The sequence below is a fragment of the Chrysemys picta genome, chromosome 4 (genome assembly GCF_011386835.1).
Source record: "Chrysemys picta bellii isolate R12L10 chromosome 4, ASM1138683v2, whole genome shotgun sequence".
In the NCBI taxonomy this organism is placed as follows: domain Eukaryota; kingdom Metazoa; phylum Chordata; order Testudines; family Emydidae; genus Chrysemys; species Chrysemys picta.
Genome location: NC_088794.1, coordinates 130,540,105 through 130,565,236, shown reverse-complemented (window position 1 = coordinate 130,565,236; position 25,132 = coordinate 130,540,105). Strand labels below are relative to the sequence as shown.

At 38.9% G+C, this 25,132-nt stretch overlaps 1 long non-coding RNA gene across 1 annotated transcript in view; it reads left to right on the top strand.

The window, feature by feature from the left end:
• The first annotated feature begins 493 nt into the window (after positions 1–493).
• The window catches only part of LOC101930957 (uncharacterized), a 103,597-nt gene continuing 78,958 nt past the window's right edge, over positions 494–25,132 (top strand). Inside the window, exons 1-4 of the long non-coding RNA XR_256679.5 lie at positions 494–806; positions 21,186–21,399; positions 22,257–22,521; positions 23,084–23,154. This is a non-coding gene — a long non-coding RNA (uncharacterized LOC101930957). The remainder of the gene's footprint in view (positions 807–21,185; positions 21,400–22,256; positions 22,522–23,083; positions 23,155–25,132) is intronic.

Sequence of the window (25,132 nt, the reverse complement as noted above, 5' to 3'; positions counted from 1 at the left end):
ATTCCTCACAAAATGATGACCTTGCTGGGTCAAGGCCTATACAACCTGCTTTGCCTCAAGCTGTGTCAAACAGAAGCAGCAGAAAGACTTTCTCCTGGCAGGCCTGTCTTGGCGACCAACTATCCTCTATTTTCCCTGTAGATTGAATTCCTTGTGAAATTCTACAGCTCTGAGAAAAAACTCCTGACAGTTAACTTGGCTTTTTCTTTTTATTTAAGTAATGAATAAGGCAGTGAAGGTTTTTTGGGGGTTAGAGGTCTAACACATCATTATACTATTTTGCAGTAACAATTTATATTGTCAGGGAAGTTTGTTGGGGATTCTATATGTGACTAAAATGTGTTAGTCCAGATAGTGTCAAATACAGATGTGAAATGCTCTAAGAAATGAAAGCGGAAAAGAGAACAGTGTATAAAATTCAATCTACTGTACATTTGCATTGTACATTGGATGTAAATAGTTCTTTGGTGATGATCTTTAGAGGGAAAGGATATCTACCATGGTTAAGAACAGCAAATAATATTTACTCCAGGTATTGTATTATTAGGAATTATTCACAGATGAGGGTTTGAAAATGTAATAAAAATGTATCAATATGTGTTCAAAGATTCCATCAATCGCGTAGTGCATCTGACCTCTTTTCTTTAAACTATTCCCTTAGCAAAAGTGCAAAAGTGATTTAATAAATCATGGTTTTATGCAACTATGTGCTGAAGTTCATTGCCTTTTTCTCTTCTCTTGCAGGCAAAGTGGGAAGAGTGCATGAGATCCTTAAGCATGCTTCTGTGGGACTCTTCTAAATACTGGTGTGTATTCTATTGCCTGTTAGGATATAGATATTCAGGCCTGTCTGCAAAGGCCTATACTTCAAGAATTTAGGTGTATTCTTATCACTAAGCTAGTTATAGAGGTATAAAAGAAAGAATCAAAATCACTGTCTGTCTGTGTAAGGGCCTTCTCTCACTGTGACAGTCTGAGGCCTGTTCTTCGGCTAAGGCCTTCGGCTAAGCAGCAGAGGCGGCCATAAGTTGGGAAGTGTATGGTCACATCCTCACATTGCAAACTAGTCACATTGAAATAAGGTGCTATTGGGCTGTTAGGAATACAATCCAGTCCTGATATTCCTATCACCTCCAGAGAAAGGGAAGCGCCTAGAAGATGTAAAAAGAAACTTAGTTTGATAGCATCCTGTCTGGCAAGAACTCACTTATCAATAGCTGGGATGTGAAATCCTCATTTCTTTAATGTTCCATTACTGTAGTCTCCACTTCTCTATTGTTTGTCTGTATAATCTCTGTCTGGTTCTGTGATTGTTTCTGTCTGCTGTATAATTAATTTTGTTGGGTGTAAACCAATTAAGGTGGTGGGATATAATTGGTTAAATAATCATGTTACAATATGTTAGGATTGGTTAAATTTCAGTAAAATGATTGGTTAAGGTATAGCTAAGCAGAACTCAAGTTTTACTATATAGTCTGCAGTCAATCAGGAAGTAAGGGTGGGAATTGGAACAGGGACTGGGAACAGGGACACAGGCAAGGCTCTGTGGTGTCAGAGCTGGGAAGGGAGACACTGAGGAAGGAAACTGGAATCATGCTTGCTGGAAGTTCACCCCAATAAACATCAAATTGTTTGCACCTTCGGACTTCAGGTATTGTTGCTCTCTGTTCATGTGAGAAGGACCAGGGAAGTGAGAGGGTGAAGGAATAAGCCCCCTAACATTGCCTTTAAACCAAGTTTTATCCAAATTAGAAAGGCAAAATATCTGAAGCATTCCAGGTTTATTGTAAGCAAATAGCCAGGCTATTTAATACTTTAATACTAATAGAGCTTGGCAAATAATTAACAGCAAATAATTTACTCAATGAATTTACCCTCTTTTCTGCTGGTAGAGTTTCTGCAACCCAATCACAATGTTTTTGTGATTCTCCCCCTCCCCCCAATCTATGGATTGATTATCCAAGGTTCACTGCAAGCATTTGATATTTTACATTCAAAATTTGAGCCATCTTGGTTAGTTGTGATTGATCACGTAAGTCACCTGGTGTTGTTTCTGTACCCTGATTGGATTATCAGGGCACGAACTTGAAGTATGAAGTATTTTGCATTATGAAACAACATTGAGCTGATTGTTCAGTGAAGTTCATAGAGGGGAAGAAGAAAATAAAAATACAAGATACACACACTGGACCATATTCAGTCCTGTAGTAAGAAGGCACAGTTTCAATGAAGTGAGATGATATAGGCCTGTTAGCCTGCATTTGTTCCAGTTTTACCTGCTGGGGTCTGAATTTGGTTACTATAGATAGAACTATAGAAAGAGGAAAAGTGATAAAATATCTTACTTTAAAATTATTCATTTATTGCAGACACAATGAGACTTATTTAATGTGGAGTAACTCTAGCTATACCTCAGTGTAAATCCATTCCTTCGATTTCCTGTGTAAAACTGAAATAATGCAATGGTGAATCAAGCCTAATATTTGTGTTGATATTTGGACAGGAAAAAAAATCAAGTGGACTATAAACCTGAATACCCACAGAGCCATTCTGGGTTCCCTAGATGTAAGCTTGGCTCTCTTTTAACTACTGAACTTATCTGGATAGAGTATCTACTTGATAGGGAAGTGCTGTGTCAGGTATTCAGAGGCTGATTGGTAGAAAGTGTGTACAAAGCAGGTAGAACTGATAATTGAAGAACTTGAATGGGTGCATGTTTTCTTTCAAAAAGAGATTACTGGAGGGAGGGGAGGGATGAACTGATGTTGTTTCATGTAGCATTGTTCCCATCATATCTATATCTATATCTATATCTATATCTATATCTATATCTATATCTATGAAGCTAATAATTAACAGAAGCAAACATCTTACCACACAGAAAGGTCAATGTAAAATGCTGATTGTGATATTTTAGTAGTTGGAGTCTGCATCCCATTGCTTTGTTCTCCTTGAGAAGAGGCTAACTACAGTCTGTATCTGTTTATTCTCTCTTATTTTTGATTCGCTCCAAAGAAGACGGCCACCAAGGAAAATAACAAAAAGTATAAGAAATCTAGGTTAGGAGCAAAAGAGCCATGCTTTTCCTCTGAATATCCTCCCTTCCCAGACATTTTAGGAAATGCTGGAAAATGCTAGAAATGAATGATCTTCTTGATAATTCATGGAAATAAATGCTTTCCATTCTTCTTGTTCTGTATTTCATCTCTGGATTCATTTTCAATACTAATGTGAAATTTAAAATAGTCCTTAAACTCATCCTATAGAATATCATTCTCTCTGCATATGAAGCAGCAGATGTCTGTGTACCTTTTTGAGAAGGTACTGTACTGAAGTTGAGAAAGTGTTACCAAATTCTCTCTCAGTATATATTGATGATGGCATGTTTCAAAACCTGATAGTAGCTAAAAGGAGGTTTTCAAGCAAATGAGAATACATTTGCTCCAGAATACAAATGATTTACTTGTCTTGAAGAAAAGGCTTTTACTTTGCGGACAATGGAGAAGGAGGCAGAAGATTTTTGATACTACTCCCCATAACTTGTTCATACCAGACAAAAAATTAAATTAAGGAAATGGGAGTAGTATTGTCCAAAGAAGGAATTTGAACCAGAGTGCTATACTTTTGAGAGGGTGGGAATATGGGCTTGTTTGAGGCACACAGGGGTTAGGAGGAAATGGTGTGGAAGTGACTTTGCTTCAGGACAGGAATGGGACAGTTAAGGAGAACAGGAGAACATGTGGAAGAGTAAGCCAAGTGTAGGGAAAGATCGCTTGTCTCCTCTGTGGAAATGGGGAGTTGTGCTCCTTGCTAGAGTTGTGCAAATAAATAAATGAATGAATAAATTAAATAAATAAAAGGAAAAACTACGTTAATCAGTTCCTTGCCTTGGGCAATGGTGGCACTTTGATCTCTCCTGTTCTCTACCTGTGGCACACAGTTTAGTCTTCTGAGGACTGAAACATTTCGGTTTAATTAAAGTATTTGGGCTTTAGGGTGGAAATGAATAGTCTGTGATAGGCAGGAGGTCAGACTAGATGATCTAATGGTCCCTTTTGGCCTTAAAACTCTATGAAATTATGAAATATAAATATATAGTCTCCATTTATTATGGTAGGCATTTCTTAATAAGTCACTCTGAGAAACCTAATCTATTTTAGTAATAACTACATCTCTGCCTAACAATCACAAAAGTTTGCTTACTGAATGCCAGGTTTTGATATCTTTACTCTGTTTCAGTAACAACTTACTCAGCAAATAGTCCCAATGACTTTAATAGGAACACTCAAAGAAGACCACTAGGGACTTCACTATTCCTACTGATTTTATGAGAAAAGTGCTCAGATACTACAATGGTGGGCGGCAATATAAAACTCCAAGATTGATCGATAGAACAGGGTACTTGTGGAGTATAGTGCTATCTAACATGGGTAGGGTTGTCAGAATCTGCTGTTCAACTTGTCAAGGTCTTGTGGGAAAATTTCAAGTAAAGTCTGGTTGGACTGAAGCAATGTGAGAAGAGTAATTGAAAATAAACTGGCACTCTTAATTTGTAGTATCTGAGAACCTGTCTTGGGGCCTTCTCCAGTGACCAGAGGCATCTTCATTTGAAACTAAATGAACTTTACAGCATTGTACTGTTTTAATGTTTTCCTGCTGCATATACATAGGTGTAATTGTCTCACACAACTAAATACATCACAAAATTATTTAAGTTGCTTCTTTCTTGTCTCATGGCATTTAACACATCAGAATAAATCCATCATGTCTCCTACATTGAATACTAATGACTTACTAAAAGTGACATGGCTTTTTCTTAATAGCTTTGTTGAGAATGTGAAAGGTACTGGCAGGGGAGGGATAGCTCAGTGGTTTGAGCATTGGCCTGCTAAACCCAGGGTTGTGAGTTCAATCCTTGAAGGGGCCACTTGAGGATCTGGGGCAAAATCAATACTTGGTCCTACTAGTGAAGGCAGGGGGCTGGACTCAATGACCTTTCAAGGTCCCTTCCAGTTCTAGGAGATGGGATATCTCCATTAATAATAATTATTATTATTATTAGTCAAGAACATATATGGCTTTATATACCATATCTCTTTATAATTTTGTAAAACTATAGTTCCTACACTCAGTGTTAACAGATGTATTGTCAGTGCTTAATGATACAACCTCACATGGAAGAGCTGTGTATCATTTGAAGACACCATTTATAGCTGAAAAAAGTGTCATCAAGAGTACATGACTCACTCAAACACATGCCCAATACATCTGTGGCAATTTTCCCTCTCCTATCCTCAAAAATTCTGACAGCCAACAGACTGATTTTATGCAATGCCTGATCATTGCCTCTACCATTGAGGCTATAACTCCATGGCCGGATTTTCAATTTATTGACAGATTCTTCAAAACATGAAGTTGCTGGACCGTCATTGATTAAAAATTCCAGTTGACTCTGAATGAACCTATAATGCTTTGTTAATGTGCTGTTGGAAGCTTCTTTCAGAAACACTTCCAGCTTCAAGGGAAAGGGATATCCATTGTTCAGTTTGTGTTGAGGGCCTGGCTTCAAGTGCCTCTTTGCCAGCCTTCTGGAAGTCTGGTGCCACCAGTCCAAGCTGCAGCTGGAATTTCTTGCTCTCTGACTCTACTTCTGTATTGCTCCAGTCAGAAATAACTGTGAGAGTTACAATAGAGAGCTCCCCAGTATCAAACTGAATTGTTGTCTGATTGCCTCCTTAGACTAAGCTGGGAATTGTACAGAGTATGTCACACATGTTGTCTTCTGGAGAGAGAGTACCAGGCAGTCAGCTGCAAACACATTCACTCCCTATATCACTCCCTTCTCTGATCAGTCCCTCGTATCCAGTCCCCTCTGAAGTGGACATACAGATCAAACACATACTGATGACTCCAGCTAATATGAAAATCTCCAGGACTGGTACTGTAGGTGACTGGGATTTACAGTGGTGTAACAGAGAATAGAATCTGGCCCTAGGACCAGTTACAACAGTTATGAGAAAATGGGAGATTTCAATTTGTCACACATTAAAAGTCTAAATCTGCAATGCTTAAACTGAGTAGCAGTTATGCATGATAATAGTAAGTGCTGAATATGAGTGAGGGTTGCAGAATAGTGCCTACAATGACAATTTGTGATCAACAGCTAGGTTATTTACAGCAGCATAGCGACTGCAGGTCATGGGGTGGTACTTAAAGGTAGCAGAACTGGGCTCTTAATTAGTAACAAAACCACTGTTTTCCTATCATTTTTGGGATGTACATAGTTCCCTAGCTCCATGATCTGATCAGACACTGATGTCAATTAAGTTACTCCAGATAGACACCTGTATAGTTAAGATCACTATGTGCCCAGTATATGTGTTACAAATAATAATAATGCCCCAATGTATTATGATAGCAGCTAGAGTCCCCAACTGAGATCGGGGTCCCATTGTACAATCACATAGCGAGAGGCAATACCTGGGTGGAACTGGGTGAACAATGGATTTTTTGGCTTGCAGTCTCTCGGTGTCCAGGTCAGAGTGTATGGGGACAGGGAACATGAAGCTTATTTCCCCAGGGTGGCTCATTTCCAAAGCAGCTTCAGGGGGGGACTACCAGGAGGCCTTCCCACGAGTAGAGGGCACAGTGGTACCATTTCTGCCCAGCTCTGGCCTCACTGTGACAACATTAGTGCCTGTAAGCTGCAGGCTATCATCATTCTCATTCTTTCCCTCTGGCCCAATGACTGTTCATGGTCATTCATAACAACTAATTTGTTCACCCCCTAAAAATGCATAGCTCTAGTCCCAAACCTTAAGATTTACGATCTAACAGAGCAAAAGGTAGGAGAAGGAAAGTATTGTTGTCTCCATTCTATGGGTGACAAATTGAGGCTCAGAGGGAATAAATGACTCACCCAGGGTCACACAGGGAACATAAGAACATAAGAGCTGCCATACTGTGTCAGACTGTGGTCCATCTTGCCTAGTATCCTATCTTCAACAATGGCTCATACCAGAGCTTCAGGGAAATGTGCAGAATAGGGCGATTATGGAGTGATCAACACCTGTCTTCCACTCCTAGCTTTTGGTAGTCAGAGATTTAGGGTCACTCCAAACACGGTGACCCTAAACCATCTTGGCTAATAGCCATTTGTGGACCTATCCTCTATGAATTTGTCCAGTTCTTTTTTGAACCCAGTTATAGTTTTAGCCTTCACAACATCCCCTGGCAATGAGTTCCACATGTTAGTTGTGTGCTGTATGAAAAAGTACTTCATCTTGTTTGCAGTAAACCTGCTGCCTATTAATTTCATTGGGTGACCTCTGGGTTTTGTATTGTTTGAAATGGAAAATAACACTTCTTTACTTACTTTTTTTACTTTTTCCCCACCATTCCCCCTTAGTCATCTCTTTTCTAATATGAACAGTCCAGATCTTTTTAATCTCTTCTTATATGGAAGCTGTTCCATACCACTAATCATCTTTGTTGCCCTTCTCTGAACCTTTTCCAATTTCACAGTATCCTTTTTGAGATGGGGAGAGCAGAAATGAACACAGTATTTAAGCTATGGGTGAACCATACATTTAAGTCGTGGCATTTTGATATTTTCTGTTTTATTTTCTATCCTTTCCCTAATGGTTCCGAGCATATTGTTAGCCTTTTTGACTGCTGCTGTGTATTGAGTGGAAGTTTTCAGAGAACGAGCCATGGCGACCCCAGGTCTCTTTCTTGGGTGGTAACAGCTAATTTAGAACTCATCATTGCATAGTGTAGTTGGGATGATATTTCCACTTGTGCATTACTTTGCACTTTTCAGCATTGAATTTCATCTGCCGTTTTGTTGCCCAGTCATCCGGTTTTGTCAGTTTCCCTCGAACTCCTTGCAGTCTGCCTTGGACTTAATTACCCTGAATAATTCTGTATTGTCTGCAAACTTTGCCACTTCATTGTTCACCTGCTTTTCCAGATCAATGATGAATATGTTGAACAATACTGGCTCCAGTACAAGGAACTTGTGGCAGAGCTGGGAATCCAGATCTCCAGAATACCAGTCCCAGCACCTTAGCCACAAGATCATATTTCCATTCAGTGGGCCTAATTCTGCCCACATTACATCCATTCAGCCGCCTCAAAATCAATGGGACTACATGAATGTAGTGGAGAGAATTTGATTCAGCCTTCACATCTACACATTCTTTAAAAATGCCCAGTGTAGCACTGCAGCACTGGGAGGAAGTTCGCTATCTATGGATGCCAAAAAATTTGCTGCTCCCGGAAAGAGCATTTTTACATAGCAACAGATAAAAATGAAAACAACTTTAAAAAAAATCAATTAAATTAACAGAGACAAGTGACTGCTTGCCCAGCCATTCTTGAGCAACAATTTATTCCTAGGGTGGTGCGAGGGACTCGAGCCAGCGGTCAGCGAGCTGACAAATCTGTCAGCTTTGCTGGGTGGCTGTCAGTCAAATCAGGTACCCGCTGTGTGTTGTGGCGCTCCCTGAATTAACACCCTGCTGGGATAATTCTTTTTTATCCTTTTTTTTTGCCACCAAGAGGGTCTGCCACCACACTGCTGTTTTTCATCTTGTTAATTGAGTCATTTATTTCATTAAAAGGTGAAACTTTATCAGGGTTTCTGTGCCAAATGTAAGAAGGCATATTTAATGATACATCAAATGCTGGAAGCATGCAGGTGCCTCTGTGTATGTTCTTTAAAATACGGAGAGGCGAGGCAACTCAAATAAATTAAAATCACCTGATCTTAACTAAAAATAGGCTTTTGGTTCCCAGGCAACAATGCAAATACACTGTACATGTTCGCGTGTGTGTTTGTTAATAAATATATAAAATACATAGATATTTATATTTAATTTTCAATAAGCAGATTCAGACACTTTCAAAGCAGATAACTGGAGGGGTAAACAACATTGTAACAGAACTTAACATTATGCAAAAAGTCAATAATTTATAGTGTGACTGCTAAGAATAACGTAGGGAACTTTTGAAGCTTCTGATAAAGAAGATGCCCTCCACTCTTTCTGTTAATTTGTTTAGTTTCATTTTTATTTATCCTTTAAGCAGCTAAAATCTTTTCATTCAAGAAGCAGCATTTGATCATTGGGGGCTGTTTTATTGGGCACTTGGGTCCTGACCCAGCTGAATGGAGTCTTTCCATTGACTCCATCGAGTGCTGGATCAAACCCTTAGGGACGGCTTCTGCTAGGTGATGAGTTCAGTATTTTCAAAGGAGCCTGAGGCTGTTGGGCACCTAAACTCAATTGAAAGTGAGTGAAGGTTGAGTTTCTAACTTGTTTAGGCTCCTTTGCAAATTCCAACCTGAGTGCCCTCTGGGAAGGCAAAGGGAGTTCGGCACCTAGTAGGTAGAGTTCACCACCATGCTGGATCAGGCTGATTCTCCAACGTACATCCAAAATGGGGTGAGGTAGAATTCAGCAGGTTTGGGAGTGTGGCTTGTTGGAAGCAGCAGAGGTCAGAACTGGGAGGTAGCTACTCTCCATGGTATGTTGGGATAGGCAGAGGGGCAAAACCAGAAAGCAGCTACTGAAAGTGAATGCTCCTTGATAAATGGTGGATTTCTGAGTAGATGTGTGCGCAGCAGTTAACGTTGGTGAAAGCTTCCTCAGCTTCTACCGCCCTTAGAGAGGTGTTAATGAGCAGCCCTGGAGGAAAGAGAGATAGTGGCAACAGGCCACGTCTCTCTCTCTTTAATAAGATTGCACTATTTCCACCCTACAGTAAATGTTAATATTTGATGCAATATTTGCATGTTTTGATTCCTTTTTACCAGCCAAAATTGTTAAATTGCACCAACAACACAAAGTTGCAAGTATACCACCATTTGGGACAGTAACACAGGAGATAATTGATCAAAGGGTGACACTGGAATCTAATATTGAATATGGGAATCTCATTCCATTTTAGGTTCCCACCTGGTGTTTGATTGCCAGAATCCCATGAGTTTAGGATGACTACCACCATGAGTGTCTGAAAGATGTACTCCTACCTTTTCTCAAAAAAGCTATTTTATATATATAAAAAGTATATTGTTATTTATTGTATAAGTATTGGACTATACTAGAAATACTATGCTTTTGTATTATATTATTTTATTCTACTCTATTTTACTGTACTATGTGTGGGATTTTCAAATGTGTTCAGTGGCCCTTACTCTGTTCCTATTGAAGTCAATAAGAGCCAAATTAGCTCGACACTGAAGGCTTTTGAAAATCACACCTTATCAGTATAAGTCCTATATATTAGTATTTATTTACATGTATGTTAAACCATATTATATATAAAGCACATGTGTATAATTTTATAACATTGCATATATTTGATTGCATTCTTCTTCTCCATCTTTTGTATCTTCTTAGATTGCAAGATATATAGAGCAGGGACTGTGTCCAGCTCTGAGCACACAACAGAGCCTAGTGTGATAGGGTCTGGATTCTGATCAGGGTCTCTGGACCTTATATTATAATTAGGGTTAAATAATTATTATTAATTTGTTATTATTATTAATAAGTAATAACTCATTCCAACCTAAAATACCCCAGCCCCTTTCAAATAGATCTCTTTTACTCCCATTACTTTTAATGCAATTTCTTCTTCTATTATGTTTATTAACCCTCATTCAACCCTTAGAATATTCTCACATTCTCTCACTTTCCCATTTTACACATTCCAGTATGTCCTGTGTTCTTAACTTTGATCAGAGCACAGCTTTGCTGTTCTCCAGTTTAATTTTTCAAGCAGTCTTATTCATTTCAATGGGTAATTAAAGTTATGAGAATCAGACAAATGCTGTACTTTTTAGGACTGAACCAAATGTCACCCAACTGGCAACTTTTTAAAGCAAAACTGAGATTTTGCTTGTGGTATGTGAAAATGATAGATGAGAACAAAATTAGACCTTTGTTTTTTGTCCGAATGGGCCCAGTCCAATTCCAATTTAAGTTGATGGAAAGTTTTCAGTGAGGTTTGGATCCAGTCCTGACAAAGGGGACAACTGGAAAAAAAAGTGCCTTATTGTTATAGGTTACATAAACAGAATTAGTTAAGTTTCTCTCTTTTCATTATAAAGTTCCTCTATGCACCTTACTTGTTAATGATTTTAACCTTTTGTATATTCATTGCAGCTGAGGCAGTTTCATTATTATTTCATTTTTCCAGTTTACTTAATTTTCCTTTACATTTCTGTCCATTGGGTTTATAAACAGTAGAACCTTAAAGGTACAAACACGAGTTAAGAATTGACCGGTTAACCACACACCTCATTTGGAACCAGAAGTACGCAAGCAGGCAGTGGCAGAGACAAAAAAAAAAAAAAAAAAGGCACAATAGAGCACAGTATTGTGTTAAATGTAAACTACAAAAATAAAAAGGGAAAGTTTAAAAAAAAGATTTGATAAGGTAAGGAAACTGTTTCTGTGCTTGTTTCATTTAAATTAAGATGGTTAAAAGCAGCATTTTTCTTCTGCATAGTAAAGTTTCAAAGCTGTGGTAAGTCAATTTTCAGTGGTAAACTTTTGAAAGAACAACTCTTTGTTCAGAGTTACGAACATTTCAGATGTGCAAACAACCTCCATTCCTAAGATGTTTGTAACGTTGAGGTTCTACTGTACACATAAAAGTGGATGTACATATACACATGGACGAACACAGACACACACTGTTAACCTATATTTTATACATATACATATAATCACACTATGCGTATACTCACATGCTTCCCTGTTGTGGAGTTTGTTTACTGGGCCAGATTTTTATAGTATTTCTCCTGATGAGCGGTACCTTATTCTGCTATTATCCCCATTTATTTCAACATGAGTGTGGGTATCGCAATCTGGTTCCTATAACACACTACTTTTTCCCAGGCCTACTAAAATCAAACCCTTTAATATCCTGGCATTTTGCTGACTACCAGCCAAATGAATGCAAATATATCTGCTGTTCCAGATCGTTCAGATGCTAGGATCTGAATGTCATAGAAGTTGCCAGCTAAATATGGCACTCCATTTACTGATGGCCAATCCGTGTTTGAAGAAGTTTGTTCAAAGTATTCTTAAAATATAAGGCAAAGGAAATTTCCATTTGATGTTTATTTCTGCAGCACAATATTCATCAAATTTTCCCCAAAGCAAATCTGTCTGCTAAAATCTTTCTACACATGTTGAAACTTTCAGTTCAAGATGTGAAATTATTCCTGCAGTATACAAGGCCAGCTCTTTGGAGGTTTTTTTTTTTTTTTTAAACTTTTATCTTGTAGCTGAACATTTTAACACATCTTTGTACGAAAATACATAACCTGGCAGGTATTTAACTGAGCAATTTGGCCTCAGAAGAGAAAGCTAGTGTCATACTTGTACTGTATTTCAGTTTCCAAACTGGTGCTGCAGGTCAAAATTGGACCAAAGCCTTTGGACTATAGAGCACTGACCAGAGTGAGCCTGGGTGGTTTGCCCTTATCATATGATTTATAATTCAAGTCCTTCCAGGCAACCTTTATGATTGATGCCACACTAAGCTTAGGTCAATCTTTTGCTACTATCCTAGCTGTATCAAGCTTACCTCAGCTTAGAAATTGTAATAACATAACACTGGCTTAGGTAAGTAAAACCGTAATCCTAACAAAAAAGCTGGGCCTGGAGGCCTTTCTCTTAGATTTTGGGCCATGATCATGGTTGCACTTACTACTGGCCCGACAGGCAAAAACTAATGATTTTAAAATTGCTATTAGTTACCAGCGTGGCCTCAGGCCACAAGACCACAACCAATTTTGAACTCTGCTGATAGCTACCTGGGCTCCGGCTCTGAATATCAGCAGTTAGCCTTCTCTCAAAAGCAAACTTTACACTGAGTCCCTGACAGCGTAATATTAAATTATCCATGTCATTCAATATGTAAAATTGGGGAGATAATGAAGCTTAGAATTCAAAGGGAAAGGCTGCGCTAAGGAAGTGAGAAAGGGCTGATACATAACTACACCAATTATAATGTTGACTAGCTATGAAGAAATGAACTTCATTTCCTTTTAAATGTAGTCTGTATGTTTGCCTGTAGATATGGAAGAAGCTACTGTAAAGCTAAATGTTGCCAAGGAACTAGTGGCTGATGCTTACTTTGTGAACAGAAAAGTGAAATCAAGTCTAGACAGGTACTTTCATGCAAAAGTAAAATGAGTCCTGCTGGCTGCAGAAAATGCTGTTAGGAAAGGAACATTTAGAGCCTGATCCAAAGCCCATTGAACTCAATGGAAAGGTTCCCATTAATTTCAGTGGACTGTAAATCATGCCCTCATTCAACAGGATATCTACTTGCTCTTCCTACAGGCAAGAGAATTAGAAAAACTATCATGCTGTTTTGCTTATGAATATTGCTTTTATCCCACCCTCAGCTTGTGCCTAAAATCGTCTCTCTATTCCCAATTTTACAGTGCTAATCAAATTCAGTGGTCACTATTAAAAAATCATCATTTGCATGTATTTTAAAATGCAGTGTGTGGTACCTGCGATACTACAGAATCCAGTCACACCTGCAACAGCCATCCGCTTTTGGAGGTGTAGGTGCGTACCATGGTATCTCATGTATCACTGTGGGTTAATATGTGAAGAACAATGCTGGCTAACATGTTTTTGCTTTATTTTCCACTAGGTGACTATTCTTCTTCCCCCAATCGGGGATCAGGGTCCCATTGTGCAAGAAGCTGTACAAACATATGATAACCAGTCTTTTCCCCAAAGACTTCGAACAGATGAAAGGTATCCTCAGAAAGGACTGTACCTTTCTTTAAATGTCAGGTGTCATACAGTATTTGTATTTCATTGTGCCTTGGTGCGACAGATAGTAATGTATTCTGGATCAGGACTTAGACGTATACAGTCATTTATAGGAAAAAAATGTTGATTAGATTGGATATCAACTCAAAAGTCCTTTAGCTTAATTTAAGCATTGGACATGGTATGACTGAAAGATCTCATTTTGACCAAAATCCTCCTTCTCCATAAAACAAGTGTATTTTAGAGCAAAAATTTCAACAAGGGTGAATGTGGTCTTTGTCAGAGCTTTTTGAAAAATGGTAAGAATGTTTCATGAAAAATTCTGATTAGTATTTTTGATGAAAACATTTATTTTTAAATAATTGTTTTTCACTTCTTTCCCTTATTTGCTTTTTTCCTCATTTTCTCCCTCCCACTCCATTCCCCCCTCCCTTTTTTTCATTTTCTGGCTGGAAAAGAGGGCAGAGAAAAGAAAAGAACCCCCCCCTGAAAACTGAAAGCAAAACAAAAACAAAATATCATTTATTCAATTTAGTTTTTGTTGTTCAAAAGAACATTTTGAAATAAAGGAAAATTATCTGCCCAATATATATATATATATATATATTTTAAAAAGGCAATTTTTTAATTAAAAATGTTTTAAACAATACATTTCTATCGGCTTCCATTTCTTTGTTTGGACCCACAATTATGAGCCACCCTTTTTTAAATCATGTGACGATCACCCTTATTTGCATGTAAAAAAGACATTTGTGCATGAAAACCAAGTAGTGTCCAGATCCCAGAAGGCTGCTTTTTGAAAAACTCGGACATAATCCTGCTATCATTATAGTCAAAGGTATGGGTGCCAGTAACCTGAATGGCTGCAGGACTGGGTCCTTAGTATCTAAGGCTATATTGGAACAGTTGTTAATGGCTATTCCATTTGCCGATTCTGTACCAGAATTTCTGGTGTTTATTATTTAGCGCTACTTAGTAAAGGACTTTAAATTACCTTTATTATGAAAGATGCTACACAAAACCCACCACTAATCTATTTTGTTACTTATGTGGACATATGATGCATCACAAAGAGTCATAAATGGTAAGTGACCTATTGGGATAGGACTGAATTGACAGCATCTTGAGGCTGCTTAACATTCTGTGGTGTTTATCTAAAATGGAACCCTCACTAGAGGATGAAAAATCTAACTGTTTCATAAATGCCCACGTTTTCTTCTGCCTACAGCTGTAACATTCCTTGTGTTGTCCTCATTGCACTGATGAGCATAGATAAACAAAACATTTCAGATCCCAAAGCAAGCACACATTTAGCAATAGTTTACATTTCAATGTTTAACTGTTCAGATGTAAGAATGACATTATTTAATTGGACATATTTTCTCCTTTTAAAGAGAATTTAAACTGTTTCCTAAAATTCCACAGGGATCCCATAAACAGTACATCAGACATTGTCTTTTATGCATTTTTACCTTAGTCACATGTGAAAACCAGCGTTTAGTTCAATGTACCTTCAGTTAACAAATAATTGATTAGCTAACACACCGCAATATTAATTCTTTGGGCATAGCAAGGGTGTTAGTTTCCACTTATTTGTGGGGTTGCAGTTACCTGTGATACATGTACTTGTATTTTCCAAAGATGCATTTTCCAAAGTACTTTTAAAATTTCTTTAAGATTTTAATGAATTTTATAATCTAAAAGATTAGCCCTTTCAAGAATGATACTATGATTTCTGAACAATCTGTGCATTATGACACAAAATCTTTAGGTGTTAAAATATTTAGGGTTATCTATAGAGGTAGAAATAGATTGCTAGATATATACAGTTTAAATATAGTATATCTTTGTTGAGAAGCTCACTTCATTTAGCATTTAATTTAACTATGCACCTGTACTGAAAATTACACATACACACACTACACATATATTAAATAGAGAGAGAGGAGAAATATATACAGTATAAATATTGTATATCTTTATTTAGAAGCTACCTTCATTTAGTAGCTGCACCTTAACCATGCACCTTTACTATGCTAGCCGCAGGGGAATGTAATTAAATTTAATAGCTGCTGCCCTCGTTTTGAAGTCACCCTCTATATAAAGCTGCACAGGGAAGTAATTACATTTAATAGAAGCTGAGGCTTCTAAACAAAGATATACTGTATACAGTCCATATAGTTCTTGGAAAAAGTTAATTTCCAGCAGTAGCAGGCCTGTCACTTGAAATATTCATGGTTTTGTAATTGTTTAAATCAAATCTCCATCTACAAAAGAACTTTCTCTGTATCAGAAATGATGGAATGCTGAGGAATCTGCGCATGTTCTTGTAGACAACAATAATAATAATAAAAGAAAAGACTGAAGAAGAAAATAAAATTATAAAAGAAGCCCCCAAAAGTCACACTTTAATATTCCACTCTCATTTTCATCAATCACTGAAGCAATACCCCCTAGATCAGTGCATTAACTTGTTTATCTTTTACAACGAGGAAAAACTTCATAGCTTCATCATTCATTCCAGAGTGAGGGGGGAAAAAACAAAAGGCAGCCACCGAAATTTGCATGGTGCTCAATTATACATTAGTGAACATCACTTGGCAATCTGTTCATATCAATTTAATTGGATTTTAATACTGCCTCTGATCTTGTTTTCTAATTAACAGCAGTGCCTGGCAATAAAGCAGAACCATGCACCCAGCAACACCTTTGATCTCAACCATATGGAGCTCCTCCGTGCTCTTGAAAAAAAAATTTCCCTTGCCTCCGATGCAGGCCGAGAGATACTGGGGCCCCCAGATGGCTGAATACCACTCATGACTGCGACTTCATTGATTATTTTCTTTCCTGATTGGTCCTGATTGAAAATAAATAAAACATGCACTGGGAACTGGATGCAAATTGGTGTCACAAGCTTTTGGTTATGTTGATCGTTTTCTCAGCTCCTTCTTCAATTGACAAGTATTTAAGTAAACATTAATTGACTCAATGGTCTTTATTAAAGAGCACAACTTTATCACCAGGACCTTTTGTTTTATGTATAGTTACTGTCCTACACAACATTTTTAATTGGATTGAATGAAGCTAACTGTTCATTCTTTATCTTTCTGGTGTTACCCTCATAGGCAAACTATTTAGGCATGATTTGAGTACAGCAGTTTGAGTAATATCTGCTCTTTGATGATTCAGTCTTGACAGTTGGTTCTTATTTTTTGCAAGACCCATAGGTAACAAGCATGCAGAATGGTGCTCTGATCTTTGTTTCCTGCACAGGTCTGACTTGAAGTACAGAATGCTCAAGCAGAGCAAATGTTCGCATGTCATATTTCACATGTTCTCCAGATAGAGTTTGCATTAGATTTCTAGGATGCAGTGAATTGTTTTGGTGATTTTCTTCTGGGTGCTGAAAAACAGTCATGCTATTTAAATAATCAGAGATGGTGTCCTGCATTAGTTATGCACTTTAATGTAAATATTTTTGATTTTTTAAAATTATTATAAAGTAAAACACCAAAAAAGACCACTGCCCTCTTTTAGAACACTTAAAACACACAAGAATAACATAAATGTATCTCCATTTCTCATAACATAAAAGTATTCCATTAATAACCAGCATCAAGAACAATTTTGACTTCTGGCTCATGAAGAATATTTAGCCAGGAAGTTGTGCTTCACTTTTTCCTTTCACTTTTTGTTCTGAATCTCTCATAACATCTTATGCATATCAATGATTCCAGCATGTCTCACATGCAGGATCATATCAATCTTGAAGAAGAGACTTCTACTGAATGTCTAGATGTGCTGCAGCAAGATGTGGTGTTGGTGACTTTGCAGGGACACCTTTTCCTTTGTATTAACACTAAACCAGTCTAATGTTAGGGACATTGGCTCCAGGGCAGATGCTTTTCAGATGAGATGCAAAGCCAACATTCTGACCGCTTGTGTTTATTAAAGACCTAATTACACTACTTGATTACCATGTAGTACTTACACTGCATGCCACCTCCTGTAGATTCATTTAGATATGTGTTCTTCACTCTGCTCTAAACTCTTTTGCAGTATTTTAATGCACTTATTAATCACCTTCTGCATACCAATCCATATGGGCCGAATTTCAATGGTGGATTAAGTGTTGCCTATATATTATCCACTTCATAAGGATGTTGAGAGGAGTAATTAATTAATATTTAATTAACCTGCTTTGAGATCCTCTGATGAAAATCATTATAGAAATACAAGGCATTATTAATTTTCTTTATTTTATTAAACTTAGTTAATCTCTTTTGTTTTGAGTGCAAAACCAAATCAATTTATAATTATATTTACTTTTAAAGTATGAACATATTTAACAGATAGGGTGAGATCCTGAATGATCTGACTTCCATGGAACTACACTGTTTTATTTGTATCAGCACACATTTAAGGAAATACAATTTAAGAAACTTTAAAGAAAATTTAAGGGGGGGAGGGATAGCTCAGTGGTTTGAACATTGGCCTGCTAAACCCAGGGTTGTGAGTTCAATCCTTGAGGGGGCCACTTGGGGATCTGGGGCAAAATCAGTACTTGGTCCTGCTAGTGAAGGCAGGGGGCTGGAGTCGATGACCTTTCAAGGTCCCTTCCAGTTCTAGGAGATGGGATATCTCCATTAATTAATTAATTAAAAAAAAAAAAAAAAAAACTGATCAATGAAAACTAGATAGTGGAAACATAAAGGCTGGGGGCGGGGGGGGAGGTCAATCCTCCCAAATGTAGGGCCTGATTCTGAGATGAATATTCATGTTGAGTAGCACTTAAATCCTGTTGAGTTTCGATCTACTCATGAAAGTGCTTCTCAGTGTAAACAAGGGAAGTAGAATCAGGCCCAAATGCTTTGGAGACAGCCCTCTTAGCCCAGGATAAGAAGTATTACATTGTCTGTGTTCAGATAAGAATACCAAGGCCCCAATCCTGCAATCAGATCTTCATTGGCAGATACCTGTGCCCATATAGAGCACCACTGAAGTTAATACGGCGCTGTGTAGGTGCAAAAGTCTGCCTGACTGGATAGATTGCAAGATCAGGGCCTAAATGCTCTTTCCAAATATGAATGTAGTTGGAGTTTACCCAGTGAATGTCTCTTTTTTTCTTCCTTATAGTATTTCAAGCTATAAGTATTTCAAGCTATAAACTTTTGCATTTTATCACTGAGCGTAAAAAAAAAAAAAAGATGAAGGAAACAAATGACTCAAAAGGAGATAGAAGTTGTATTTTTATTCTGCTTTCGATTTGCTGATAAATTAACACTGTGCTAACTTCTATGGGTGCACTGACATTTACTGATGAGGGAGGTGAGTTGATAAATGTAAGGGTTTCCTGTTGAATTCTGCAAGTAAGCTGCTGCTGATTGGTCGTGTTGCGCCAAGATTACTGTTGTGGTCTTTGTAAGCACTGGGACTTGCAGACCTTGTCGTCGTTACTATGCTGGGACACCATTTTGTTCTTTGTTGCAGATTTCCTTGCTCTGATAACATGCTAGATGCTGCCTTGTGTGCTTACTGAACTGCTGCTCCCAATTTTGGTGTCAGTGCTTTTTTTTAAATCACGATGTTATGCTTAATCCTGACTCTGTGGCTACCCCATTACATATTTTCTTACATCACTGGATATTAGAAATGTTTGCTGATATGCTAGACCACATTCCAGATTTTAATATAGGCTAGGAAAGATTGCCCAGTGCATAGAACATTAACCTAAGACTTGGGATACCTGGGTTGAATTCCCCGCTCTGACACGAGATGACTGTGGACAAGTCACTTAGTCTTTGCTTCAGTTCCCATCTGTGAAATGGGGATAATAACACTTCCCTACCTCACAAGGGTATTGTGAGGATAAATACAGTAAAGATTGTGAAATGCTTAGAGATCTGCTGATGAATCACATACATATTATTAACTATCACATATGATCAGAATATGGGGGGAGGGATAGCTCAGTGGTTTGAGCATTGGCCTGCTATACCCAGGATTGTGAATTCAATCCTTGAGGGGGGCACTTAGGGATCTGGGGCAAAATCACTACTTGGTCCTGCTAGTGAAGGCAGGGGGCTGGACTTGATGACTTTTCAAGTTCCCTTCCAGTTCTAGGAGATAGGATATCTCCATTAATTTTTTTTTTTAATAAATGAAAAAGGAATCTTGGTATTCTTTTCTGACTCTGCCCTTTCCATGGAAAATTATATACTGGACACAGTACCCAGGATTTTTTGAGTTGTGCAGTTTGTGTCACCTGCACCTTTAATTATCCCATAATGACCTGCATAGCAACACACCCTTAGGGACAAAAAAGCTTGCTACTTGCTCTGGTTGTAGTGGAATGATTCCTCCCTGGTCTGAGCTATGATGGTCATTTTACACCCATCCTGTGTTCTTGTTGGTGTCTTACAAAGCGATCGATCAACTTCATTATTAGCTGTTAAAGTCCTTAATGGTGCTTGTCTTGGCTACATTTGAGATTTAAGCCATGTACTGATGAATATCTATGCTCAGACACCACTCATAGTTTAGGGGTTGACGGATTGAGCAGTCCAGTATGAGACTCTCTCTACTCTAATTGCACCCTTCCCATCCCACTTTAAACACACACACACACTCACACACACACACAATTTTCTATTCAAGTATGTTTGCAGAATGACCACAGCTGATGACCTATATTTATTATCTTCCTTTCCAATCCATTAATTTCTAAGTGTTTGTATTTAAAGCAGGTGGTATTTCATTATGTTTTTCTTATAGTATATTACTTTTTATACTGTTGTAGTGCACCCCTAGCATTTTGGCAGGAACATATTAAATTAACATAAATTATTAACTACTGTTGTTATTATTATTTTACACATTAACTTAATTTACTCAATCATTTGGGGAAAAACATACAGAGTGATGGGTGGCTTCCTCCCTGAAGTGTTTTTTTTCCTCTTGGATTTAAGTATTTCCCAGTAGTAAAGCTCAAGGAGTGTGTTCAGATGATGGTGATATCAGTCGTATCTTGGCAAGTGAGCTACTCTCCACCCCAAGGAGCTATGTCGTCAGAGCTAGGATGCTATCACAAATTAAGCAACCTTGGCAGTGGACAGTACACACATAAGTTAACCTTTCTGTTTATTTCTGAATTTGGTGGTCCAAGTTATGATATAAACATGACTAAATATGAACATCGGTGTCATTCAAGTTCCATCTTACCCCATTGATAAGCCCCAAAATTATGCAAGACTCTTCCCCTGATTTTTTCTCTTCAAAGTTATCTCATAAGCTAGCTTTGCAGGCACAATAAGAGAGTTAAAATTGCTTTATCAGGGTTATGTCTCTGTTACCTCATGTTGGTTCTTTGTCTTGCAGAACCCGGGCTGGTAATCTGATGTATAGGAAAAGGACTTGAACTTGTGTCTTCTACATCCCACGTGAATGCCCTAACCCCTGAGCTGCAAAGACATTCTCACACTTCAGCTGACCCAGTAACTAATTATTTACACAAAGAGGAGCAGCTTCAACAGGAGAGATTGTGTCCCACTGGCATACCCCACAGCCAACAACTAGTGCACACTCCAGAGAGGTAAGAAATGCGTATTCCAATCACTGCCCTACATCAGCTACGGGGAGTATTGAACCTTATTCTCCTACAGTCTAGGAGAGGGCACCAACCACTGGGCTAAAGGGGAGGCAACAGCACCAGCCACAGCAAGGATGGGCTTAAGAGAGGGTTTACAAGGTTGACTCCCAAACCAAATAGGTGCCTCGCTCCAACCTAGATTTAGTTGCCTAAGTCTTTTTGAAGGCTGTGACTTAGGCCACACCCCTCTTCTCAGCATTTCCTATTGCTCCCTGATCAGCTTGCTGGTATCTGTGAATCCTTTTCTGAGGCCCCCTAGGTCTCCCCCCTGCCTTATACAGGGCACCTAACTTTGGGCTGTGGAGTCTACGAGGTAGTAGGGCAGCCCAATGTTGGATATTACAATGCTGAGCCTAAGTCCCCTTTGTAGAACTATCCTTTAGCATGAGACTCTATCCTGGTCTCCCTTCAGCTTTTTCCTCTGCTCTGGTTGCACTATTGCAGACTTTAGCAATACAACTTCTACAGCCCATATTAGAAAGCTCCTCTACAACCTTTCTTCGGTTGCCCTCAGTTTGCAATCACCAGGTTTTTATAGCCTGGCAAGCTCCCAGAAGCCTTTGCAATTGTCCTTTAAAAAACAACCAAAAAACCACCACCAACAACAAACCATAGTGTCTGGCTCAGTGTTTTATTTCCACTAGTCAGGAGATAGCTTCTTTGGTGAAGCTGCTACAGGTCTAGCTTTTCTTTGCTAATTCTTTTTTTTCCCTCTTCCAGTTGCTTTATTATAGCTGTAGTGTTTTAAACATCAGCTAATGGCTTTTGCATCTCACTGAAAGGAGCATTTCTTTATGTAGATCCTGCTTCTATAGGAGTATTGCAGCAGTCGATGAGTGACCAAATGGCATTGACAACTTCAGAGAAGGGAGTTCTCTACTCTGAAATGAGGAAGGACATAGGAAAAAGAAATGTGTATGCCAAGGCTCAAAGTAGATTGAGCTGCCCAGACTCTTAAGCCCAGACAAAAACAGAATGGGTCTCAGCTGCAAGGGGCGATGCTGGAAAGGTGGCTGAGTCTGATTCCTGAATGGCAAACAGAGAATGCCCCATGTCCACTTTGAGGTACGTCTCTTATTCTCTTTAGGACATGAAATGTTGCATTTGTATGCATGTAGGATGAGATGCATACCCTGTGGATGGGCTCCATGTGCATTTCAGGCTGGAAGTAAATCTCTTGGGTTTATTTTGGTTTGTTTGCTTTTTAACTCTTGAGTTTGGCAATGCTGCCAAGAGAGTTCCCCCTGACTCTATTACAACAGCACCCTGCCTCAGCTATGAAGCAGGCTGCTACACTTGCCTGGCACTCCCTGATTAGCATAGTTTGCTTTCATCAGTCTCCTGTCTCCCTCATGGGAAGCAGAGGGCTCAAAATGTACTGAAATAAGCTGTCTTGCCCCTAAAAGTTTGTTATGAAGTAATGAAATTCCATTTTGGTGCCAAGACAGCCTCGGCTCTCCTTTCCCTTTAATTCTTGTTTTACATACCCAGACATGCATTTCTGCAGGGGAAGAGGATAGCCTCATTGATCCAGGGCTGCTCCTCCTTCCACCCTCAAGGCCTTTTTCTAAAAATGCCTATTAATTACCAGTATTATCAGGTTAATATTCTTTATTTTAATTGACAGGTATTGGAAAGAGTTGGGATAGAATGTCACCGATCGTACCAGCATTGTCTCCTTCCCCATTCAATGACCGGGTATGTACCTTGTAAAATACTTCCGTCACACTGCTACATTGCCCGCATACATGTAGAGAATATGGCCATCCTTCTAGCTGTCTGGAAGGGAGTCAGCTAGTATGACTACAAAACATCTGAACCTGTAGTCTAGATGAATTGGTTAGTGCGTCTTTAAATAGTTTGTGAATCCTCTTGTAGTGCTCACTGTGTTCTATGTTTAGATGTAGAGCAGTGGGGTATGTGTGTATATATTACTAGATCTTATATATTGTGTATTGTAGTAAACATGGTTATTTTGACCCCACTAAGCCTGTGTGGTCCTTCCTATTACATTTGTTGTGTAAAGAGCAAAAGACACAACAGACACACTTCATTTAAATTAGTTAAATAACATTGTTTGAAGACTGTTCTGATGTCTGCTGGGAGTTGAGTCAGCAACTTGTTTGGCTGCCCAGATGTGAGGTATTGCAGGATGGGATGCAAGAAGAATAGGAAGAGAAGGTGTGTGGCAAAATGAATATATCCTGAGGATGCCAAGGGTTTTGTGGAAGCGGGTTGCACTTTGTAACACAGTGACTGTGGTTACAATGCAATTAAAATGTAATTACACTGTGGTGATACTTCTTGTTGCTTGTAGTTAGTGGTCAGAGCCAAGAGTCTAAACCAAAGACCGCATCGGGTACCAAGCCAAAGGTCGGAGCAGGAGGCAGTGTCACAGGTAAGGCAGAGGAACAGGGACCTGGAGTAGGGCAGGACAGCAGGAACTGGGAGTAGGTGGGAGTCTGGGATAGGAGGACAGGAACCAGGAAAAGGCAGGGATGCTGGGCTCAGCAGAGACAAGCAGGAGGGGTCTGTAGCAGCCAGCCAGGAATTCATCTAATTGCCTAGACAGGTTGCTATTGTTACTTCCTGGTTTATATAGAGCCCCTCAGCCAATCATGGGGCTGGGTGTTTCCTCCAATCAGGAGCTTTGGGGGTGGAGCCCTCTGTCAGCTAACCCTTCACTGTGTGCTCCTCCGGTTACTCAGGTGAGCTGCTGGGTGACAGTCCAGGCCTCGGCACTTCCTAGGGACCCATAGGCCTGGGTTCCCTCACAGGGCTAATAAACACATTTCATGCTTACACTCTAAGAGAGATAAGAAGAATAATAAAGGGATGAAGACGCAGTTTTGGAGCACCTCAGAAGGCCACAGATCCAGTTGACACCAGTTCAGTGCCCAAGAGAAGCCAAGAAAAGGAACTAGGCATGGTGTCTTATACATCATATTATGTAAATGTCATGGATGTATATCCATATTCGTTCTGGTACCACAGTTATTATAAGGTCAGTTCCTGCCCCCATCTCATCTGTGGCATTCTGGGTATCCATAATTAACCATAATAATTAATATTTAATAATTTGTGTCAATGTGGTTTAATTGCATAGATACTGCATAGAAACCTTGTTGCAAAAATCCCTCCAAAACTCCCATCTGCTGGAATCTTGTGTTGTACAGTGCCCTTTATGGTCACTTGTTTGCTTCTTCAGATGAAAGTGCAGAATTATGGCCTAGGGTTATCCCTTCAGGTTTACACTAATTTAGCAAAATCCAAGCCTTGGGCATAACTACTCCCACAAGGCCTCGTACTAATACAACAGAATGTTACCCTTAGCAACCTTAATAATCCCAATTACTCATGTATATTTATGTTCATCTACTTGCCCCCATGCATGTTTCAAACTAATAAGCAAATCATAGCTGTCAACCATATACCCCTATAGTGTCATTACACTTATAGCAATAACAATTACAGGGAGAGCAGGGGAGAGGTCATAGGTCAATGGCTCCTTACGGTCTGCTGTGGAAAGGGGTTTTGAGAGTGGATTGGAGGATCTTCAATGACATGGAGTCATCATCTGAAACTCTCTGATATAGGTACTGCATGAGGCTACAATAGTGCTTGAGCAATGCGATTCAGTGATCCAAGGAGAGACTCTCTCTTCTCTGACCACAAT